Source organism: Cinclus cinclus, chromosome 12, assembly GCF_963662255.1.
Source record: "Cinclus cinclus chromosome 12, bCinCin1.1, whole genome shotgun sequence".
NCBI lineage: Eukaryota > Metazoa > Chordata > Aves > Passeriformes > Cinclidae > Cinclus > Cinclus cinclus.
In genome coordinates, this window is record NC_085057.1 from 17,027,544 (window position 1) to 17,049,801 (window position 22,258).

Consider the following 22,258-nt stretch of genomic DNA (forward strand, 5'->3'; position numbering starts at 1 on the left):
TCTGCACTAGATTTTATAGTTAGTGCTCTTTGGAATAAGTGTCATTTAAAAAGTATCCAGCCAAGAAAGAGCACAAGATGTAATTCCAGTGACGTTTGTGGATTTTTTTTTGTTTGGATTTTTTTCTCTCCAGAAGGACAGTGGTTTCTATTAAAGGGAATTGGCAGCGCCTGGCCTTTAGCCCTGGGTGGGAGACAAGCTTTGAGGGTTCATCCCTTTGCTGCGGGGCCAGGGTGGTTTTCTGAACTCCTCAAACAGTGCAAAGCTCAAATCAAGCCATTCCTTGCACATCTGATATTTTTGTAGTTAACCTGTGAAGCTTTTGTGTACGAAGCAGAGGTCCTGGGAAGGTATGAGAAACAAGCTAATTTTACTCCGTCACAAACAGGGCTTGACATGTTTATTTTAGACTCTGGAGCTGCTCAGGCCACTGTGTTTTTTTTTTTATAGTCTACTGTTACTGTCAGATTAAAAAAATCAACTTGAACTCTGGAAATCACAGGGAAATAGGGTGTCCTGGTGTACTTGGCTCCAGTGAGGCTCTGAGGAAGCTGCAGGGAGGAGTTGCCTGTGTTGTGCTGTGTGCCAGTCTCGGGGTCTCCTGCATACCAGAGAAGTCTTTTCTGAGCCACCAGCTGTCCATGGACTACGTGCCCTTCTATTGCATCAACTGTCCTGCAGAGAAACAGTTCCCTTGCTGGGTGTCCTAACTTCATCTGTAAAAAGTCCACAGCTGAATAACTTAAGGAGCTCTGGGGGTGAGAGCAGAGCTTGGCCATAGGATGAGCAATGCAGCAGCAGGTCATTTGTGCCTCCTGCTCCCAAGAAGGTTTGAGTGGCCAAGTCGCCAGCATAGCTTGAATAATTTTTTTTTTTTTTTTTTTTGCTGCAGACAAGTTCACCAGGCAGCAGGAGATGAAATTAATGAGACCAGCTCGTTTTCCTCCTGCCACTGTAGTCTGACAAGGGAAGGCTTTAGGTTAGTCCTGCTCTAAGGAGGATGCACAGAGGGCCCCATCCTTGTCCCTGCATGGCCAACTCTCTGCTCCTGCTGACGTGGTGTGGTTGAGGAGTGCCCCTTTAATTGCAGGTGTGCTTTGCACAGGCACTTCCAGCTTCTGAGCTCTTTTATTCCAGTTATTATTAGAAGTAATTAAAAGCGTGGCCAGTGGTGTGTTCACTCCATGGAGGTGGTGTGCACGGTGCTCAGTGGTGGGTCAGTGTTGTTCAAACGTGTAACACAAGCAGCCCAGATTGTCTCTGCCCACGCAGGCTTAACCTCACCACTGAGGTGCCTGCTCAGCAGCCAGCCCCGACCTCTGGGCTGGGGGATCCTGCTGAGCTCTGGGCTGATCCAGCCCCTTTGGGTGCAGGCTGGAGCTGCAGCTGATCCAAGAGGCTGCAGTGTTTATTATGAAGCAGCACTCCACCACCAAGCCAGTCAAATTATTGACTGTAATTGATTCGTTTATAAGCAGCATTGGTACTGATTTCCAGTTAGAGCGTTTTGCACACTTAGTATTCTAAACCTCGTAATTATTACTGCTAAATCTGACAAATAGCACTGCTTCTGAATGACAGATCTGTCACCCTTCCCTCCCATGGCACTCAGTGTGCAAGTCCACCCCACTTTACCTTCCCACAGCAAGTCTTTTGGCCACAGCTCAGATGGAGAGTCCAGCAGGTTGTCTGGGGCATTCCCTGGCATCTTGGGTGGTTCAGTCTGTTCTTTAGGGTCATGGCTGGCTGTAGGTGCCCTGCTGCTACAACATGAAGGTTAGCCCTCCTTCGTTCTGTATCTTACACCTTGTTCTCCATTTTTCCCCCTCTTCCTTGCCCATGTCCCTCCTTTTCTCTGCCCAGATTCCCAAGTAACAGCCCTGTATTACTTTCTGCTCATCGCTTTAGAGTCTGCTGCATCCATACCGAAACCCAGTGTTTATGCTACATAGGAAGTTTCATCTCTTAGCCTTATCTGACTCGGTGTCACCTCGGTGGCCTCGCAAGACTCCAGTCCCAAAACTCCCCTGCAATTATGTGGCGTGTGTTGGCTACCCTACACCAAAGACAAAAGTCCCTAATGCAAATCACTTCAGCCTTGATTCCTCTCCCCATGTCCAGTTAAGCAGTTTCTTAGGTGCAGTCTGCGTACCAGTGCAGGAAATTAACATTTTACACAGTTTTTAGGCTTACCCAGCATCCATACCCTGGAGCTGGTGGAACTGCTGCCATGGCTCCCTGCAGAGGTCCCAGCTAGCCATGGCCAGCAGTGTTCCATCAGGACCTCCTGCTTGCATCTGTCCCTGAAGAATTTACAGCCTAAGCTGTAAGGATGGAAAAGGAGATAGAGGGGTCATGTAGCCCTGTTCTGCTGAGCAGTCATGAAGCTCCTCTAAGCTGATTTAGCTGATAGTGGTGAGGAACACTGGCAGGCACTTACCTGCCCCAGTTACCTGGCCTCAAAGTCGTGTTCTCCCCAGCTCCCCACAGCACTGATGGAGATAACTGCAATACCCCGGGGGTGTTTTCCCCCTCTCATTTTCCAGAGCCTGATGAGCAGGGGGGGTTTGTGATTGGGCTTTCAGTTTGGTTGTTATCTATTTGGTTGACTTAAGTCTGGCTTTCAAAAATGGGTAAGGCAGCCAGGCTCAGAGTGTCTGGTCTGTTCTCCAAACAAAACACAAGCTTGGCCACAATGCTGTGTGTTTTAGATCAAGCAGGCCAGAATTTATTTGTCAATATTAATATTTGTGTGCTGTAAAGCACCAGTGGAAGTCTGTGCTCTGAAGGTTAAGCTGTGTTTTGTTGGTATCTGGTGCTCAAGGACCTGTATCTGTAATCAGATGGGTGCTGGGGAGCAGCATCTGCCCTTAGCCTTAGTCTGCTGTTTGCTACGCTTTGCACCTTCCAAAAGCACAACTGCTGTGTCTGGGTTTTCCCTTCTGCAAGAGGGTTCAATATCCCTGTTTTGCAGTGTGTTTGGGTTGAAGTGCATGTGTTGAGGTCTGGGTGCAGACAGGGTACCCAGGTTAGGACACAGGGTGATCCATTTTCCCTGTACATGCTTCTTTGTACCTGCGTCTTCAGAGGAGCAGGGCCTTTAGGGAGCTTTGGCATGTCTGCAGTGTAGTTGGCTTGTTAGGTGCAGTACTTGTGTCCTGGCAGCCCTGCTCACTGCTCAAATGGAGCTCCCAGAAACTGCTGCCAGTGGAACGTACTGTGGCTTTGTCAATGACAAAAATACCTACTTCTTTAGAGTTATTTTGCATGCAGAATAACTAGTGTATTTTATTTTGCTTATTGGGCTGTAAAAATGGGGGGAAGGTAGATTTGAAAATAAACCTATTGTTGTTGGTTTGTGAATAAAGATGTTTTAATCCACAGGATTTGATGTATTGGTAAAGACCTGATGTTATAATACAGAATAAATGTGTTTGTAGAAAAGTACTTGAAAAAGAAACTAAAAGTTATACCCTAGGTAGCACAGTTTTAAAAATCAGCAGTAATTTTGCCTGGCGGCCTGCAGGTCTAAAATGTGAAGCATTGCACTGCACTTGACTAATACAATAAATTTTGAAACAAAGTGGCTTAAAATATTTATTTATAGAAAATATACTCAGGGGCTGGAATGCACTACACTAACACTTGATGTATTCCTGGAAGAGTTATGCGGCTGGTCAGTGTTTGTTTTCCAAACTCTGTTTTCAGCTCTTCCAAATGTTTCCATAGGTGTTTTGGACAGCTTTTCCCTGGCATGCTGCAGCCCATGGCTGCTGCCAGCAGACTGGGAGAGCCAGTGTGACAGAAGGGCTCTGTGCTGAGTCCCTACCACGGGAAACTTGCTGCTCTTTCCAGAGCAGGATGCTGGGGTGGGGGGGCTGTGATCTCCTTCCCCACCTGGCGTGGGTCCCTTTCCCCAGGACAGGTGCAGCTGTGTGCTTAACCTTTGTTGCCAGAGGAATTCAGCCCTTCTGCCAAATGCCTCGTTCTCCCTTTCCTGGGATGATCCAGCTTTTCCTCTGCTGAAACAACCCTTCCCAGGGTCCTCAGTGACAGGGCCTCTCCTCCTGTGACTCAGGGTGGCCACACACACTTGTCCTTCTCATGCACCCTTGAGCAGTTTGCTTTATTTCTTTAATTGCCCATGTTTGTTGCACTGGCTTCACCCTGGCTTTTCCCATCCTGCTGATTTCCTCAAAACTGCGAACACGTCAGGTGCATTTTTTCAAGATAATATCCCTAAGGGCAGCTGTTAAATAATCCTCTCGATGAAGAGGAAGCCAGAAGGGTTGGGGTAGAGTGTCTATAACCACCTTATCGCTTGCAGCTTCGAGACCTGGCAGGAGTTGCCATCGATGTGTGTGTTGCTCTTGCAGAATAAACAGCCTTGCAAGGACTTTGGCAAGCGGAGCCGGAGCCGTCTCTCCGAGGCCATGGTATAGTTTGTTTTCTGGGACAAAGACTACTTAGACATCTGGATTGCATTGGGGATTTTAGGGGAAAGATAAATTATTAGTTTGCTGTGAATGGAGAATGGCTCTGATAGCTCTTCGAGCAGGCTTTTGCCAGCTCGCTGCTGCACGGGCTGAATTCACGTTCTCATACTTCAGAAAGAGAAGCAGCAACTGTGGAGGCTGTTGGCCGTGTCCTGGGAACAGGGGGCTGAGCAGACCTTTCCTGACCTTCTGGTGTGCTGAGAAAACATGCTCATTTTATGGGCAGTTAATTTATAGAAAGTTCCTGTTTAAATTTCCTCCAAGGGCCGTAAAACCGGAGGACAGCTGCACGCATTAGCTGGCTAATCAAACGCTGCTCACCCCTGGCTTGCCCTCTCCTTCTCACCACCACTAACTCTGGGCTCCTTCACGTGAGTGAGTGTGGCAGCTTTGGGAAATGCAGTCAAAAAGTGTCTGCAGAGGAGTGGTCGTGCTCCCAGGGTTTGGGGTGTCCTTCCTGAGCCACAGCTCTCCAGACTGGGCTGTTCCCCAAGAGAGTCCAAGGTCAGTCAGATTTTGTATTGCACTCCCCCTGTTTTATAAAGGCTCTGCTGTGCTTTCTGCCCTAAGGAGTGGTGCTGCCTGCCACAGAAATATCCACCCTGGGCTGAAATAAAAACTTTGTTCACATTCTGTTCCTCTTCCAGGCGTGGGGAAAGTTGTGATTGTTTCCTGTTGCCTCCTCCCTCCTTCCCCAAAGACTGCTAATAAGTAAAACCTCATAGATTTGTTTGCAGTTGTGTCTAAGTTTGTCTTTCGGTGAAAGGAAATCACTTTAGATGGCTGCTGGGGCACCCGAGCTCCAGAAATGCAACTCTGCCTTGGCTCCTTGCAGCAACCAGCCTGATAGGATATCAGCATGGGTATGTGCTGTAATAAACTTGATCCTAATAGCTAATTTTGATCTAGTTTGACAGAGATGTTGGGAACTTGGATATTGAATCTCTTAAGAGCTCCTCAGAGCTGCTTTTTCCTATTCTGACAACAAGCAGGCTCGTGTTCCACCCTCTGCTATAATTGTACTGGTTTATTTTCCATCGCCTTCTCACTGTGTTAAAACTAATGATGAAAAGGAGAAACTCCTAGCCCATGTGCAGGACTGAAAACCAGAACTAAAACTCCTGTTCCTGCCCTCACTGCAGTATCTGCTTCTGCTCCTAACAGCTGTCCTGCCTGCTCTCCCTGCTGCCTGTGCTCATCAGCTGCAGGGAAGGCAGCAGAGCTGTCTCTGTTTTGGTGAGGTCGGGGTGTTTTCACCCTTACCGCCCTTGTGTTCTAGGGAGTGGCTGACCAGTGCAGAAAATTACTTTGTCTGTGTGGTTGGAGGCTGCAGAGACTTTTTTGGAGCCCCCAGCTTTATCTGCCAGGAATTTAAGAGAGGTATGATGGCAGAAAAGAGCAAAGGTGAGCACGTAACACCCATTACAAGTTTCTGAACCTGCAAGGGCTCCTGCAATAAACCCTTTCAGCAGATTGCCCGGTGTGATGCAAGAAAACTGGCCCGATATCCCTTCATTTTGTTTAAGCTGGGGCCTGTTTCCCTTCCTTTAAATCTCCTCTGCAGCAGTTGGGGAAAAAATGCTGCAGAATGAAATGCCAGGAATGTGAACAGCAGGTGGGGACTGGCAGATGTACTTATCAATCACGATAGGCTGACGAGTGGTTTATTCCTCTAAAGAGCTACTGTTTGCCTAGAGCTTGGTTTACTCTTGTCCTCTCCAACTCCCTCCAGCCTCTACCAAGGTTCAAGTTAAGAGCAGGGAAGATTTCCCAGTTTTCTGGAGCATGCAGTGCTTGGTGCAGGACTCCCTGTCCCAGGAGGGCAGAAGAAGGGGAGGGTGGGAGCAGACCCAGTAAATCACACTGGAAGGGTTGCAGCAGCAGCACACTTCATCAATTACATGCCACATCCAGGGATGGGATTTGGGAAGTCTCGCTTCCATGGTGCCCAAGCAGAAGACAGACTCGATTATTTAATTGAATTTTCTGCACTGTTGCTTTTCAAAACATGACTTCATATCTCAGAGGAGTCTGGAGTTATTTCAGTGGACAAAACCCCTATATTGAGGAGGTGGTGCTTTGAGATCATTTGCATTTTTGAGTGAGAAGACTGACACTCTGGATTGCAGATCTGGACCTGTGGAAAGGGGAGCAGGATCCTCTGGTCTTTGGGGTTTCAGAGAGATTGAGCCATAGTTTGGTGTGGCTGCTCCTGTTTTTTTGAGTACCTTTCACTTCGTATGGAAATGCTTCTTTGTAGCAGGGCAACCTGATTTACATGAAATAACAGGCTGAAAAGCCTTTATCTGTTGATCTCTAAGCAGCTTTCCCTGGAGTGTTGGCAGTGTATGTTACAAGCAGAGCAAACCTGTCATCACAAACGACATTATGGATGCTCTTCCCTCCAAGCTTTCATTCTGGCTGCTGTGCTTGTGTCAGAATTCATGTGTTATCCCAGTGCTTCGGATGCACTCCATTTCTGTGCACTGGTCCTTGCAAAGCCCGGGATAAGCCATAGGCTTGTAGGTATTTTCCCTGGCTACTTGCCTGCAGTGCCTGGAGCACTGCTTCAGTTCATAGTGATTTGCCTTTGTAGGGACGCTGCTGATGTAGATAGTTATTTCTAAGAAAAATGAAGGCACATCTGCCCCAAGCCTTCTTATCAGTTTTTCTTCAGATTGTTGCTTGGTTTTGTGAAAGAGAGTGGAAGAAAGCAGTAGCTTTCCCAAGGAAATAAGCACAGTGAGAAAAAGGGAGCAGACAGAACTAGGAAACAGAATAAAGATCTCAGAAGCATCCCCTTTTCCCAGCAGCAAAATGCTATTATCAAACTCTGCTCACCGGCCACCACCTTGGTTAAAGGGGGTTTGTGTTGGGAGGTGCTGCTTTCAGCTTTTAGAGCAGTTTAGCAGCAGCTAAAGCAACAATTCTGGTCACAGTGCCATTCCCAGTGCTACCTGACTGCATCCTGCCTGGCCTGTGGACTCTGGCACCTGGCCTGCTCTCTCCTGCCCAGCTCCCAGCGTGGGTCAGCTGCTGGGCAGCGTTCCACAGAGCTGCCTTCGAGGGGAGTTACCAGCGGGGGCTGTGCTGGAGCAGGGCAGGAACCGAGGAGCAGATGCCACGAGCCCCACTGCACATTCCTGAGGAGCTGCCTCTGGCTTGCAGCGACTTGGCCTGAGCTCCCTCGTGCAGGATTTTCCCAAATCGACTCCCATTTGGAATGGATGCAGGTTCACACGCTGGGTCTGGGGTTGCCTGCTTTAGCTGCTGGGGGAGTTTTGTCTCCGCAGGGCAGCGTGGAGCAGGGGTGCCTGGGTGACACTGCCTGCCACAGAGACTGCTCCCAGTCGAATTTAACTCTTGAACTTAACTGCTCCCACTGGAATTTCCCGTGCCGAATTTTCATGCGGTGTCCCTGCCTCAGGCTTTGTTTCAGCTTTTCAGCAGAAGCAGGTCAGCCATTTCCAAGAGTTAAAATAATTTTTTTTAAGTTTTATTTTGTAAGTATTTAAAACCCAAACAGCCCCTGACTGCTTGCATTGAGAGGTGCTTGGGTGGCACAAAGGCTGCATGGAAGGTTGGCAGCCCTGGGCTCTGATTGCAGTAGATGTGCCATCTCCCCTCCTAGCAAAATGCCCTGGATCTTATGGATCTTATCAGGTTCCAGGCGTCTGCAAGGCTCCCTGTTCACCAGTGCTTTGTAGACTGGTTTTCATAGATCCTGCCCATCCAGGACCTCCTCCAGCCTGGGGCCAGAGGGACTGAATCAGAGTGGGAGAGAGGTGCTGCCTCTGCCACTATCCCAGCGCTGGGAGCCGGACGCAGTCTCTCCTGGGCTGCTTGCTGACAATCATGGATGGGTGATGGGCTCGGCTGTCTCAAGGGCAGATACGGACTATAGGTGGAGAAAAGCAGTAAACTGGTACTTGCTGGGACCAGCTCACAGACAACCTTAGTTCTCAGGTATTCTGACTTTTTAACTCATTATTTGCAGCCTTGAGGTTTCAGGTGTTGCTTTTATTACCTACAGCAGCATTATACTCTGTTGGAAGAAGGGGGGTTTAGGCTCAGTCTACAGCAGTGAGCAAAGCTCCTGGCTGAGATAAGGTCTTTAGGAATAAGTGAGAGGCAGTCTGGCTTCTGCTGCCTGCAGTAAGAGGCATCATCATTACCTTTGAAAGTGATTTTTGTGATTGTGTGGAGGAAGGTGTCTCAGATGTGTAACCTAGATTTGTTTGCTCTGAACAGTTGACTGTGGTGATGCTGCAGTGTGGACAGTGTGGTTCCTGATCAGAGAATCAGTGTTGAGTGCTTGGTGACTGTAACTAGTAAGCCAGGTTATTTTTGGCATAGCGTCTCTGCTTTATAAGGGGTGGACTGAGCTGCTAAAACCACATTTTCCCCCTACAACCCATTATGAAGCTCAGAAAAGGCCAAATGTGGAGTTGCTGTTCAGAGGTGGGCTGTTGTAGAGATCCTGGCTGTGGTGCAATTAGGTTTTTATTTTTGAACTTTAAGCCCAGCCCCTCCAGGTGAGGGAATGGGGATTGTGACCAGGCTTTGTAGCTGACTCAGCTGAATTACTTCTAAGTTCCTTGGCTCCATCTGGACCGTTCTGCATCCTCCAAATGCTGTACAAGGTGCAACAAGGTCCTGCAGGACTGACCTGATCTCATCCCTGAATCAGCAATCCGTTAAAGACAGTGAGCCAAGGCAATACCATATAACCACTGAAGTTACCATAAGCAAAGCAAAGCTTTGGTGCACATCTTTGGGTACCTAATTGCTGTGCTTGCCACCTGGGGATTGGAATTGCTCTCCCGCTCTGGAACCTGAATGGGATGTACTGTGGTAAGCAGTTTAATTGTTTCCCCACATCTGCAGCAGCTCTGTAAAGTGAAGGCAGGCTGAACACACCTTCAGAACTCCACAGCCTCCCTGCAACTCCAAGACTGCCTTTTTTTCCTGCGGTGCTTGTGCATCTCTCTCCATAGAGCACATATGCTCTCACTGAACTGTTTATGTTCTCCTGTGCTGTTTGATAGCAGAGAGCCCTCAGGTTTTTCTAGGAAGTGTTTCAGACTTGCTGGGATATAGGTGCAGCCATAGGAATGTGACCGTGAGAACAGCAAGGATAGCCTAGTGGGTGCTAAGTAACAGGATGCCCTCTTAAACTAATTACCGGGTTTTGGGCATGCATTAGTGATGAGGGTCAGGCGAGTGCTGAACCGAAATCAAAGTGAGAGTGACTTGGGGGGGTGGATTCAGAAGTGATTAAGGACAGATGCATTTGTCTGCTGTTACATAGCTTCAGAAAGCTTAGGACTGTTGTGGGTGGCTGTTGGCTGGGAAGTGGGGCTGTTGGCATTTCTCTCCCGAGGTCATCAGCACAGACTGTGCCTGGGGCTGGGCTCTGCTCTGTTCTGGGTGCCCCAAGGCACAGAGAGTGGTTCCGTGGGAGCAGAGCTCCAAGAAGTGGAAAAAGGGGCAGAGGGGGCACTGCTGTTACAAAGGGTTACGCAGTCAGAGGATGTCTAACTTTGCTAAAACGTGAAGGGGAGAGTGGTTTTTGGGTGTCCAAAGCACACACAGTGGGCAAGAAAAGGTGATGCTTGGCTCAGAGAGGATGAAACTATTACAAAATTCAGCTGAATGCTGATTTAATTTTCCTTGTTGTGTCAGAATGGCATCAGACTGTTTTCCTGTGGCATACATTGGAGCTCTGATGACTTTGCCCCCATTCTTGGGATTCTTACAGAAGGAGTCATCACATGCTCCACAGTGTTTCTTTGCACTGGGAGAGAAGTCAGGACAGTATCTGCCTCATCTTTTCTATTTTTTCTCTTTATAACTTAAACTCATATTTTAATCTGCCCACTTTAGTTGCCACATCTTTAGTTGCCCTCTTGCCATGTCCTGTGCAGCCGTGAGTCGGAGTTGCAGTCCCTTCACAGCCATCCAGATTGTCACCTAGGAAGCTGTGGGACACAGTGTCAGTGGGCTGGGCAAGCAGCTTTGGTCTCCTGTGTAAAAATTGCATTGCAAGTCAAAATAGAGGGATGCAGCCTGTGCTCACACTATCTGAAATACCCTGTAATTTAGGGTTTTTTTCCTCATAAACATTCGGATGTTGCTTTCAACATCTCTGACCTGTGCAAGATGGAGGAGGGGAAAAATACTGTATTTTTTCTGCTGTGACTAAACCTCAGGGGCATTTTTTGAGGTCTGACACCATGTATCATGCCAGCTAGTTAAGTGTTGCAAATATGTTACACTATACAGTCTCTGTGGCTGCTTACAGAAGGAAAACATAAGTTTTCCTTGCCTTGTTCCTGCAGTCTCTTTGCCTCCTCTATCTCCTCTGAGTGCTGTTTACCCAGTTTGTTCTTGGGTCCCAGTTTTGCATAACTTGTCTGGTATCTGAGCAGGACAGTTTGATCCTATTTTTAAGTCCTTTGGACTTTTTTGTCTGTGGGATGTGGGATCAGGGAATGGCAGGATGTTTATATTGGAATTGCTGCAGGGGGATTGCTCAGAGCAACCCTTGAAACTGCTTTGTGTGAGAGGAGGAGCAGGTTACCCTGCACAATATTTATTTAACCTGGCTTTGTGCTGTCAGGGATGTTTCTCTGGTCCTTCTTGCCCAGATCCTGAATGCATGATTCCTGGTGTAAGGAAAGAGCTTTACCTGTGGCTGAATGTGTTCTGTTATCTGTATGGATGGGGCAGAATGTTAGTGTTTTAAAAAATGCCTGAATGTCACTGCTGTGCATAAGTCTGGTCTCACCTTCAAATAATTGAACTCTCTTGGTTTCTCAATTCTAGGGCAGGGTGGGGAGAAAAGCTGGAGCTATCTCTGCGCCAGTGGACCTGTGATGAGCAGCTCTAGTCTTCCCTGCTCCTGGTTTGAGCCGCTGAGACCATGGTCAAAACTAGATGAGGGTCATTTTATAATTACACAGCGCAGTTAAACAACATAATTTAGTTCAAATATAATGCCGTGAAATTAATGCAGCAGGAACGAGATGCAGGCTCTGTTAATGTCTGCTCTTTTAAGGTGCTCATCTTTGCTTTGTAATTTAAATCAGTCTTCCTGCACCAGAGCACCTGGGAAGGAGATGGACCTGAAGGACCTTGTCCTTCTGCCTTGTGCTCTTGGAGTTCTCTCGCTTTTGGACTTGCCCTTTGAAGGAAAGGGTGGCCAGCTTGGGCCAGAGGTGACTGTGAGGAGCAGAGAGTGTCATTGAAGCAGTCCAGCCCTTCAGTCCTGGTCTCCAGGAAAAGAAGGCATCTATAAAAATGTGCACCCGCAAGATGAGGTTATTCATTTGATGGCTTTTAGTGACCCCTGAATTTCTGCTGGTTTAAGGGAGTGTGTTGCCCAGCTGGAAGCTGCTGATCTCTAGGGAGTTAATTCTTCCTCCAGAAGCTTTCTCTGCCTCTGTGACACAGGAGCAATGCTGCTTCATTTCGCAGCTTTCCCATTTTATGGTTGATGGTTAAAGTTGGAACGTTTTTATCTCCTTCTGCCAAGAAGTATTTAGAACAGTTTTCATGAGCAACATTAAAAGTTGGAGGTCCACAGCTGATGCCCTGGCTGCTCTGCATTAGTCACTGGGAGGGTGGGGGTAAATATATTTAAATGAAGAGCTGTGGCAGTCTTGCTAGCTGAGTAATAAATCAGGGCTGAGAAACTCCATGAAGTTGAATCTTAATGCCTTGGCTTGGGGTTGCAGGGTGCAGTGGTAAAGCTGCTGGAATAGTGGGATGTTTCTAAACAGAATGTGCCTGCCCTTAGTTACACTGCCTGGAAGAACATAAATACTGCTGCATACACAGCTGAAGTGCTGAAAATGGCTTTTTGTTGGTGTTGCTTTCCTTGGTTCCTGTCTCCGTTAATGTCAGCTATTGGTGCTTTGCCTCCCCTTGGTCGAAGCAGCAGCAGGTAGGGAAGAGATCCAGAGCTTTGCCTCCATTCCTCTGCTTAGTTCCTCAATCCTGGCTCTGTGACATCAACCTGTAGGAAATTATAGTGCTTGAGCACTTTCAAGGACCTGATATTTCATTATCTGAGGAATTTTTTTGGAATACCCAGAAAGTGATTATAAACCCTTGGAATGTGGCTGTCTCCACAAAGCACTCCAGCCAAACAGCATTTCGAGGTGACTCTGAAACCTCCACCGACACTTTCTTCTTTTCAGATTTGGGTTTGGTGCCTGCAGCCCTCAGGCTGTGTGTTCCTGGCAGGAATGATCCTGCAGGATCCCCTGCCCAAGCTGCCCACGCTTGGGTGCTCCTGCTTCAGTACCATTAACAAAGCCAGTGCTTGCCTGATGGCCACAGTTCCAGCATGTCCTAGGGAGGCCCAAAAGCTGTTCTAGTGATGAAAAAAATATGTCAAAGCACAGGCAAGGGTCTTGCCATGAGCCTTCTGAATCGAGTGTAAGGCCAGAGGTGCAGCCTCAGAAGGGTTTCCTTCAGAACAGGATTTGAAAGTTTGATCAAGTTTCCTAAGAAGGTGATTTGCAGAACTGCCCTGCCTGTTGGTGTGTCTTTCATGTCTTTCTCCCCTCTCATAGCTTCTGCTTGCTAATTTGGCAGAAGGGGTTTTGTACCTTACTTATTTAAATTAAATAAATAAAGAATAGACAACTGGTAGGTGGAAGAGTTTTGGCTAAAGACACTGAAGCTCACCTCCCTCCTCTGTGTGATGCATTCAGTGTGTAATGTACTCTGAAACTCCAGATTTCCTGCTTTGCTGGACCTAGGAGTTTATCCCTCAGGGTCTTTCTCTTTTTGTAAGGTCTCTTTAGTACTTGTTAAGACAGGATGTCCAGTGGAAGCTTCCTCTCCAATTAGGATATTTGTTGTTTCTCTTCCATGTGGAGTCTCTGAAGCCTCATAAGGGGTTTTGTTCAGCCTTTAATTCAATTAAGAAATCAAGCAAGAGATGTAAATCTTTTTAGCCTCATTGGTTTCAGTGCTCATGACTACAGCTGTAAAGAACATCTCCTGCATGGTACAGCTGAGCAGCTTAAGGAAGGGAGTGTTTTTCCAGGCTGAGATTTCAAGTGCTGCTGGAGGTTTGTGGATGATTTTGTCCCTCTGGAGCAAGGGGCAGAGGAAAGGCTGCAGTCACCTGTCAGTGATGGTGGCTTGGTTTAAACCTGTTTCTGAAGCAGCAGAAACCTCCTCTTTGATAGAAATCCACTTTCCAGCTCGGTGACTTCTATCAAAGGTCATTAACGAGTGTGAATTAGACTCGGAGCAGCTGGTGGATGGTGAATGACACCAGGGGACAGGACACACAGTGGTGACTGTCACACCAGCTGCTCCTGCACATGTCCTTTGGCACTTGCTGGGGAACAACCTGCTTGCTCACGAACACAAGGTCGGGCTCTGATACCTCGTATTCCTCACATTTAAAAAGTGACATCTTGTGTTTTACTTCTTGTGGCCATATGCTTTCTTGCCTTGTCTCCAGGTGCCTCAGCTGCCAGCCCAGTGTCCTCTGTCCCAGCTCTCCTGCAGGATGGGATGGCTTATGCTAAAATGCTTTTCTGTGTTGCCCAGATCTTCACTGCAGAATGAGCGACAAGTTCAGCATGATACAAAACTTTCCTTATTAAAGAGAAAATTGGAGTCAAAACTCCCTGATTTATCTTGGTGCCTTGAGTTCTGGTTTTTATTAAACCTCAGGAACTTGTAAAACGTTTGTGTGTGTGTATGTGTGGGCATGTATATATAGATGTATACACACATCTGTTGTGTTTATCTTCAAAATATGCATTTTTATGGCATTTCTATGGAAGAAGATCTTAGTCCTATCTTCTTTTTTTTCCCCATAAACTTTTCTAGTTTAATTTCCTGTGGATTTTAGTACTACCTTTAGCTTACATTTCCTTAAACACAGAATTAAATATTAGGATTTTTACACACTGTCACTCTGTTTTCAGACAAAACCAAGAGTTATAAACAGAGTTTTTAGGGACTTGGTCTGGCTGGCTGTGCACTGGAAACATAAGTGAAGCCAAAGCCACATTACAGCGCATGCCCTGAGGCAAACAGACCCTTGCTCTGCCCTGCTGCAGCTGTATATTTAGCCTATATGCCCTTTCCAATAACAGCCAGGAGAAGATGCCTGGAGAGGAATGCGAGTCATCATTTCCCTGAATGCCAACCCGGGATCAAGTGCTGCTTGAGCCAGAAACGCTGCTTTGGTAACTCTGCCTTCTATAAAATTCTCTGCCCCACCCGTCTTTTTTTTTTTATTATTATTTTTATTTTTTATTTTTTAACACAGGTGAAGTTTAAGCATTCCTGTTCATGACCCCACTGTCTCCTTAAGAAAACCCATTTTGTTTAAGTTAGTTTGGCTTCTGGCTCTTTTATTAGAGGAGAGCGTGGGCTCTTATTTCCTGTCTCCCTAGTGCCCCAGTGCATCCCACTTTGTTGTCTTCCAGCTTCCTTCAGGAAGGATCCATTTTATACCTTTGATTCCCATCACTTTTCTCTGTCAGCTTTCCCTTGAGATGGGCCCAGCTCACAGGATGAAGAGGTGTGGGGTGGCATTGTTGAAGCTGTCCCTCCGCTTTGGCTTCTTGGTAGATGTTTATATCTTAATTTTTCTTGGCTGCTGGCAGCAAACAAATGACAGTTCTACCTGGCTGCAGTATTTGTAATTACAGAGAAAAAAAAATATCTCTGAGGCCTTCTAAATACTTGGGAAGATAATATCTGAGTTTCCTTTCAACTGAAGGCGCTTGAAGATACGATCTGAGTTGGCTGTCTGGGAATAACAAAGTGGAGGAAGGGATTGAGTGTGGTTGCTGAAACTTTCATCAAAGAGTGAAGAGTGTTGCCTAGCCAAAATCTGCAGCTGTTGGTCACTGCCTCGGGTCAGACACGGTGGACACTCAGGAAGTAGCACACAGCCTGCAAGGGGCCAGTCCAGCAGGGTGGAGGAGCAGGGGCACATCCAGATGGTCTTCCAGCAAGTCTGTCAGGTCAGTGTAGAAGTGTGTAGTTGAGAGTTGCTTGTGGGTACCATACTCCATCCCTCCTGCTTCTCTCCTCAGGGCTGCAGGAGGCTGGGGAAGGTGTTGCCTCCAGAACAAGTGTTGTCACAGCATCTTGCAGAGGAAATGTGCTCTGCAGGGAAGAAAAAACATGCTCCAGCTGCCAAAAGGGATCTGGTGTCCCTTGTGGTGCTGCTGCTGCTGCTCTGCAGTTCCCCTTGCACGTACCTCAGCAGGAGTGCCCTGGCTGGGGGTTTTTGGGACTGCCAGGCTGCTTCCTCCCCTGCACAGCCCTTGCTGAAGTGCGTACTACAGCATGTTCTCAGTGCTTACCTCTTCCAGGAAAATAAGTTTTTCTGGGAATGGAGTGCCCTGATGAGAGGGCAGTGTAGTAGCCCAACTTCTGGACAAACAGGTGCAATACAGGGGCAAAAAGGAAAAATAGGCTCCTTGCATTTTCTATCACTCTCACAGAGTGGCAATGAAGGTAGCAGAAAGCCTCCTCTCAGCTACAGGAAAGTTAAATACCTCAGTGCTTGCTGTAGCAGAATAAAAACTACTGCAGGGTGTCAATGGCGGTGACCACTTCCTGCACAAGTGTCACAAAACTGCCTGTAGCCTCTGGGACTTGAAAGCAACAAGTTGGTGACAGTTTGCAGGCAAGTTCCCCATAAGAAGGAGGGTGCTGCTTATTTCCCTGCCAAGCACGCATTTTTAGCACTGCTGTTTTGGGTTTGAGTTTGTATTTTTTTCCCCTAAATTGTTTTTCAGCATCAGGGTTTCCTGTTACTGGCACCAGATGTGTTGGAGACAAGCAGCACAGAAATATAAGGAAGGATGCTGAAGAAAAAAGCAGCTCTTTTTGTGCATATGTCTTTTGGGCTGGGTGTCACTTCTGGGCACCTTCACCACATTAAATGTGGTGACAGTACACAGTTGGGCACATAATGTTGAAATTAAGTTTTAGAGTGAAGAATTGAGTACAGCTTGGTTGGTACCTTCTGATCTGAAGGTGTCTGGGGTGACCAGGTGTTGATGTCTGTGGGGGGTGGAGGGTGGAAGGGGCTCCAGGGGCCTCAGGAGGACTGATCTGGGGCTCCCCACGTGGGCAGGTCTCTCAGGGTCTGCTCTCTGACCATGAGCTGCTGCTGCTTTGGTTTTGGTGTTCATGTGGCTTTGTACAGGCAGCTGTGAGTGCAGCATTGAGCCAGAAACTGCATGATCTTGTCCTCCAGCCTCTGTGCGAGGTCACCATCTCTAGAGGCACCTGGTTAGTGTTGTGCAGGACAGGATGCTGTCACTCTGAGCAATATGGAGTGGGGAGCTGCATCTGGTGGTGAATCTTCTGTTCCCTCGTGGCAAATCCCTGCCCCGAGTCTGTGTGCGACCAGTGTGTGCGTCTGTGTGGTTGTTCTGCTGTACATCCCTGTCTGCAGCTCATCCCACATGCAGCAGTGTCTGGAGCTGGGTCATCTGTGAATGTACATGGCAGAAACCACTGAGGTTGGAAATAACCCCCAGAGGCGTTCGCTGCACTTCCCATAGCCTTTAACACAGTCTGTTGGAAGGGCTGCTGCCTTTGTTTCAGAGTACGTCCGGAGCAGGGCAGGCACAGAAACTCTGACTGTTTCCTAAATTTCACGCTCCAATACATACTACACGTCAGGCTTGCAGGCTGGCATGCTCTTGGGCTCAAAGAGACTGTTAGTTCATAACTTGGTGATGGGCTGCTCTGCCCAGACACTCTGCCCTCGAGCTGTTTGTCCCTCCTGCCCCCCCTTCCCGGGGTCCTTCAGCACAGCGCAGACCTGCACGGAGCACCAGCTGCCTCTGCCCAGGCTGTGCCGCCAGGCTGGCACCAGGGGTGCCTGCTGCCGTGTTTTGGAGCGGGCAGCACGTCCGGCAGAGTGCCATCTTTGTGTGCCTGGCCGGGGACGCTGCACTTCATCATTCCTGCTGCTCGCTGCCTTGACTCGCAGGCGTGCGATAGCTGACGGGACTTGCCCGGAGATCCTCCTGTGGAAACACGCACGGGAGATCTTTGCAGAGACAATAGCTCTGCTCTGCAGAGTTGCACCATGTCTTTTTATCTGAGTTTGCTTCCTTAGAGAAAGGCAACTTGCTTAATGTTTTCTTTAATGAGGACATTGGTAAATAAGCAATCAGGTAAGTGGGATTCCTATTGACTCCTAAATACCTTCTTAAGCAGAGTCAAGAATTGCACTGCAGTTACTTGAGCTTTCTGCAGGCTCGGCTCAGTGGCATTAATATGCTGGTGGTGATTAATTACCGCAGCCCAGTGATGTGATTGTGTGCTTGAGCAATTGGATTAGATGCAGCTGGACAGAGACTTCACTTTCACTGGTTCTTGCTGAAGTGGTGTTGTAATCGGCCACAGAGGAAGAGTCATTTCTAGGACAGCCACCCTCCTCTGGCTGGGATGCTTCCCCTGGCCCCACACTCCTGGGTCTGTGATGGGCAGAAGGAAAAGACTCTGGGAAAATGTGTGGCTGGGAGTAGCTACTTTGTCCTGCTCTCAGTCCTTCCTTTCAGTCCCATCTTCTGCCTGTACTGTTCTGCATTCCTGGATGAGGAAGGCACAGCATGTCCTTACCGTGTCAGTGGGTCTCATAGCTGCATGCAGAAGGAGCAAATTCCAGCATTGCCTTGACAAGTCAGCATCATATCAAATGAAGCATCATAACTTCACTGAGCAGGCCCAGTTCCGTGGCTCTGTAAGGGGGTTTGGCACTAGAGATCAGGAATCAACCTTGGCACATGCAGTGAGCACTAGGACTGAAACAGATGTTGATACTGACTTTGATGTTTCATCCAACACTCTGAAGGCTTGAATTTGAGACCAAAAGAGCTCTCACAGAAGCAAGAGAATAAAGAGAAAGTCGGTTCTTTCAGAAGATCAGACAGAATGAAACATCCTGAAATTCAGGACTAACCTGAACCTTTGTGTTTGTTCTGCAAAACTGGGCAGTGCAGATCCTGCTGGAAGGAGGTGCACAGTGCCACGTAAGGAAGCTGGGGTGGTCTAGCCTTCCCTCATAACTGGGAAGTGCTTCCTAAGTCAGTCAGCTCTATGGCTTGATGCTTCCCAGAGATCAGCAGAAAACCACCTGCAGAATTCCATCTGCGTTTGGGTTTTAGCCCTGTTTTGAATTTGTGGGAAACTGTGTGAAGCACTGAGGTTTTTGCTCTTGGAGAGCTCCAGTTCTGTGCCACTTACCAGTCGTGGACAATGACCCAGAACTGACTTTTTCCAAATGCAGCTGGGATGATTTCTCAGTTGAGTCAGGGTTGTGCCCATGGTAGTGCCATGTGAGGTGGTGTGGGCTCTCAAACCAGAGGTACCAGGCAGGTCCCAGTGCTTGTTCCAGCCTTGCTGCAGGTAACATTCACTCTTTTGCAGCTGCATCCAGACCCACAGTGCCAGTAGACTTGCAGAGCAGCACTACTGCCTTTAGGCAGGGGATCTGCTATCCCAGAAAGTATTCCACCTTACATTATAGTCCATGTGGACCTCAGCACTGCAGGGCAATGCCTTGTACAGCTCTACTGATAGCTGGAACCACCCTGCTTTTCCTCCTTCACACACTGTGAGAGGCTGGCAGTGTTTCAGCTTCTGTCCATTGTGTGGTGAGGTGGAGCTGTGTTAAGAGGTTTTTTTTTTTGGTGGCGCAAGTTTGTTCTCAGCTCTTCTGTTTGTTCTTTGTTATCAGCTACTGAATTCCTCCTATAACTCCTGTGTATTCCACTCCTATATGCTGAGCCTCTTCTTCTGTAGTTTCCCTAAAATGAAACTCTGAATTTGCAGCCTGCAAGTGTCACATGAGCACACAATGGCCAATTGCTGGGCTGAGGGGTACATATTGGGCAGTGTTTGTTGACTGCTTTGATAAGTGTTTCTGAAATAGCTGATGATTTCATCTTCCTCTCCTGCTCACCACAGATACCAAGAACCAGCTCCTTTCTGCCCATATGCTCCTCTCCATCCAACAAAAACGCCCCAGGCTGGATCACATCATTTGGCTGAGCAACACAGAGCTGTTCCATGCTCATGCACAAACTCCACTGCAATGTGACAGGGCAGGGACTGGCCTGAAGTACCTCTCCAGGTGTTTTTACAGCCTTGTGCAGTGGTACACTGTGTGTCTGGCTGTCTGGGGTGTCTGTCCTCTGCTCAGGTATGGATACTCAGTGCAGCAGTCAGAGGGAGCCAAGTTTCCTTGATAGCATCTTGGCCCCACAGCAGCCACAGGTCTGCTGCCACATTCCTCCCCCAGCCACAGGTCTCTGATCCTGCCCGTGCTTGCCATATCCATCAGGACTTTCCAACGAGCAGGTTTCAGGAGAAGTAGCTCATGGACCAGCTGTCATCATTGCAGTAACCATGCTCCAGGCTGCATGGAGAGTGAAGGTAGTTCTCTTCCAGCTTTTTAAAGCACAGTGCAAGGACAAAGAGTCCCCTTATTTCCCACTGTGATGAGTAATGTCTTCCTCAGGACCTCTTGCAGGTGTCTATATCATCTCTGTAGCTCATTCACATGGCCTGTTGAATGTTCTCCACCAGACATCTACTGTGCTACTCATTTACCTGTTGAGATGACTGTGCTCATCTGAAATCAATTGCAGCATGTCAGATCTTCCTCTGACTACACAGGGAGCTGGTAGGAGAGATGTGCCCTATAGGGATTGTGACTTGTCCTTACCCAGCAGCCACCTCCTGAGGATAAACTCTGGAGAAGCAGCTCAGGCACCTCTCTCTGGGTGAAGACCATCCTGTGCTGGTGGTTTGTCACCCAGAGGGTGTCAGGGCACTGAACAGGCTCCCCAAGGAATGGTCACAGCCCCAAGGCTGACAGAGCTCAAGAAGCATTTGGGCAAGGCTCTCAGGCACATGGTGGGATTCTTGGGGTGTCTTGTGCAGAGCCAGAAGTTAGACTTCATCATCCTGATGAGTCCCTTCCAACTCAGCAGATTTTATGGGTCTATGTTCCTTTGCCTTTGGGAAGAGCCTGGCTTCACCTTCCTTGTTGTTTCATCAGGTATATTCCCCTCTCAGACAGCTGGAAGCACAAGAGCAGCAGGGAGTGGGCTTTTTTTGTGGCACTGACCTTCTTACCAGGTATCCTGACATCTGCCTTGTGGTTCCTTGCAATGTTATCCTGCCTCTGCTGTCTCTTCTGCCTTTCACTTGAGACAGGTTCTCCACAGAACAGTGGTCAGGTCAGGTATTTGCCTCGTGCATCCTGTAGCCAGAGGTTATTGCATTCAGCTCCTAATTCCTACTACCCACAGCCCTCTGTGCTGGCTGCAGCTGTGCCCTGGGCCTATTACCTTGGGGTAGGAGGTGTCAGCCCTTCTCTGTGTGGGGCTTATTGTGAAAGGCCCATCGAGGGCTGCAGATGTGCAGGTCCTTACAAGCTGCCTCTCAGCTGCTCTAGAGCTCAGGCTTTAGGGTGAGCAACCAAACCTAATGTCTCCTGTTATTCCTCGAGCCTGCTGTGGTAGCCTTGGGCTTGGGTGCCTGCATGGGCAGACCCTCTGCCTGCTTCTACAAGGCTCTGGTGGGCAATACCCTGCCTGGCCACAGCACAGCAGGCAGCTGAGCCTTGTCATGCTGCTCCAGGAACTCTGCAAAGGCAAGAAGCAGTGGGATTTCCATTCCCACACCCTGGACTGGCTCCAGGGTCTCTTGGGACAGTCTGATGTGCATCATGTGGTGCAGACAGAACAGGCTAAAATAAATCAGACTGGGAGTGGTTAGAAGCTGTGCTGGTTTGCTCTGAGAATTTGGAGCCACTTCTCTCAGCCTAGGAAAAAGGAGTTGGGGAACCCAGTCTTGTGTGCTCCTGGCATTGAACAACATCTCACTGGTTTGTGTGTCTGTCCTGCCATCCTGTGTAACCCACCATTCCAGTCATTACTGCAGATCAGTTACCAGGAGCAGTGCTGGCTGCAAACTGGGATACCAGAGTGGACATTATGACTTCCCTAGGTTCCCAAATGGCTCTGTCCTATTCCACGAATCCATTGGTCTCTTACAAGCAGTCTGTGAAGAGGAACATGGTGGTGGAGATCTATGACTCTGCTGTGGCTGAATGCAGTCTGGAGGCATACATAGCTGGGGAAGCAAAGGAAGTGATGGCCAAAGGAACAAAGGAGAGAAAGGAGATCCAGGGAAGCAGGGAGGTGGGAATGATGGGGAGGAAGTGAAAGAACAAAACAACAAAGTGAGGGAGAGTTGGAGATGTGTCGTGGAGGAGGATGGGGACAGGTGATCTGTGCAAGCAGGAGAGAGCTGGATGGCAGCATAAAACACTGTGTGCATAGCTCATTCCAGTCTGACTTGGTGCTGCATGTTGCAGGCCCCCAGATCAACTCTGAACACACTAATACAGAAAGCTGGACTTGGGAGGAGACCTGGCTTGAAAACCAGATTTATGGGTCAGGGGAGCAGAAGCATCTGTCATGTGCCAAGCCATTTGGATGACAGTTTTTGACTTCCAAAGGTTTCTTGGTATCTTTCCTACTGGGTAACTGGCATTTAAATCCACTGATATTCCAGTCTGGCTTCAGCTCGCCTTGAAAGGTCAACTATTAGTGTTGTGCTCAGTCTCAGCTTTGGTTGTATCTCCCATGTCTCCCTGCCCGTGGCTGTCTTGGGATGCTGTGTCTCCAGAGCAGCTGAAACATGGCTGTGTGCATGGAAAAGCAGGAGGATCGTGT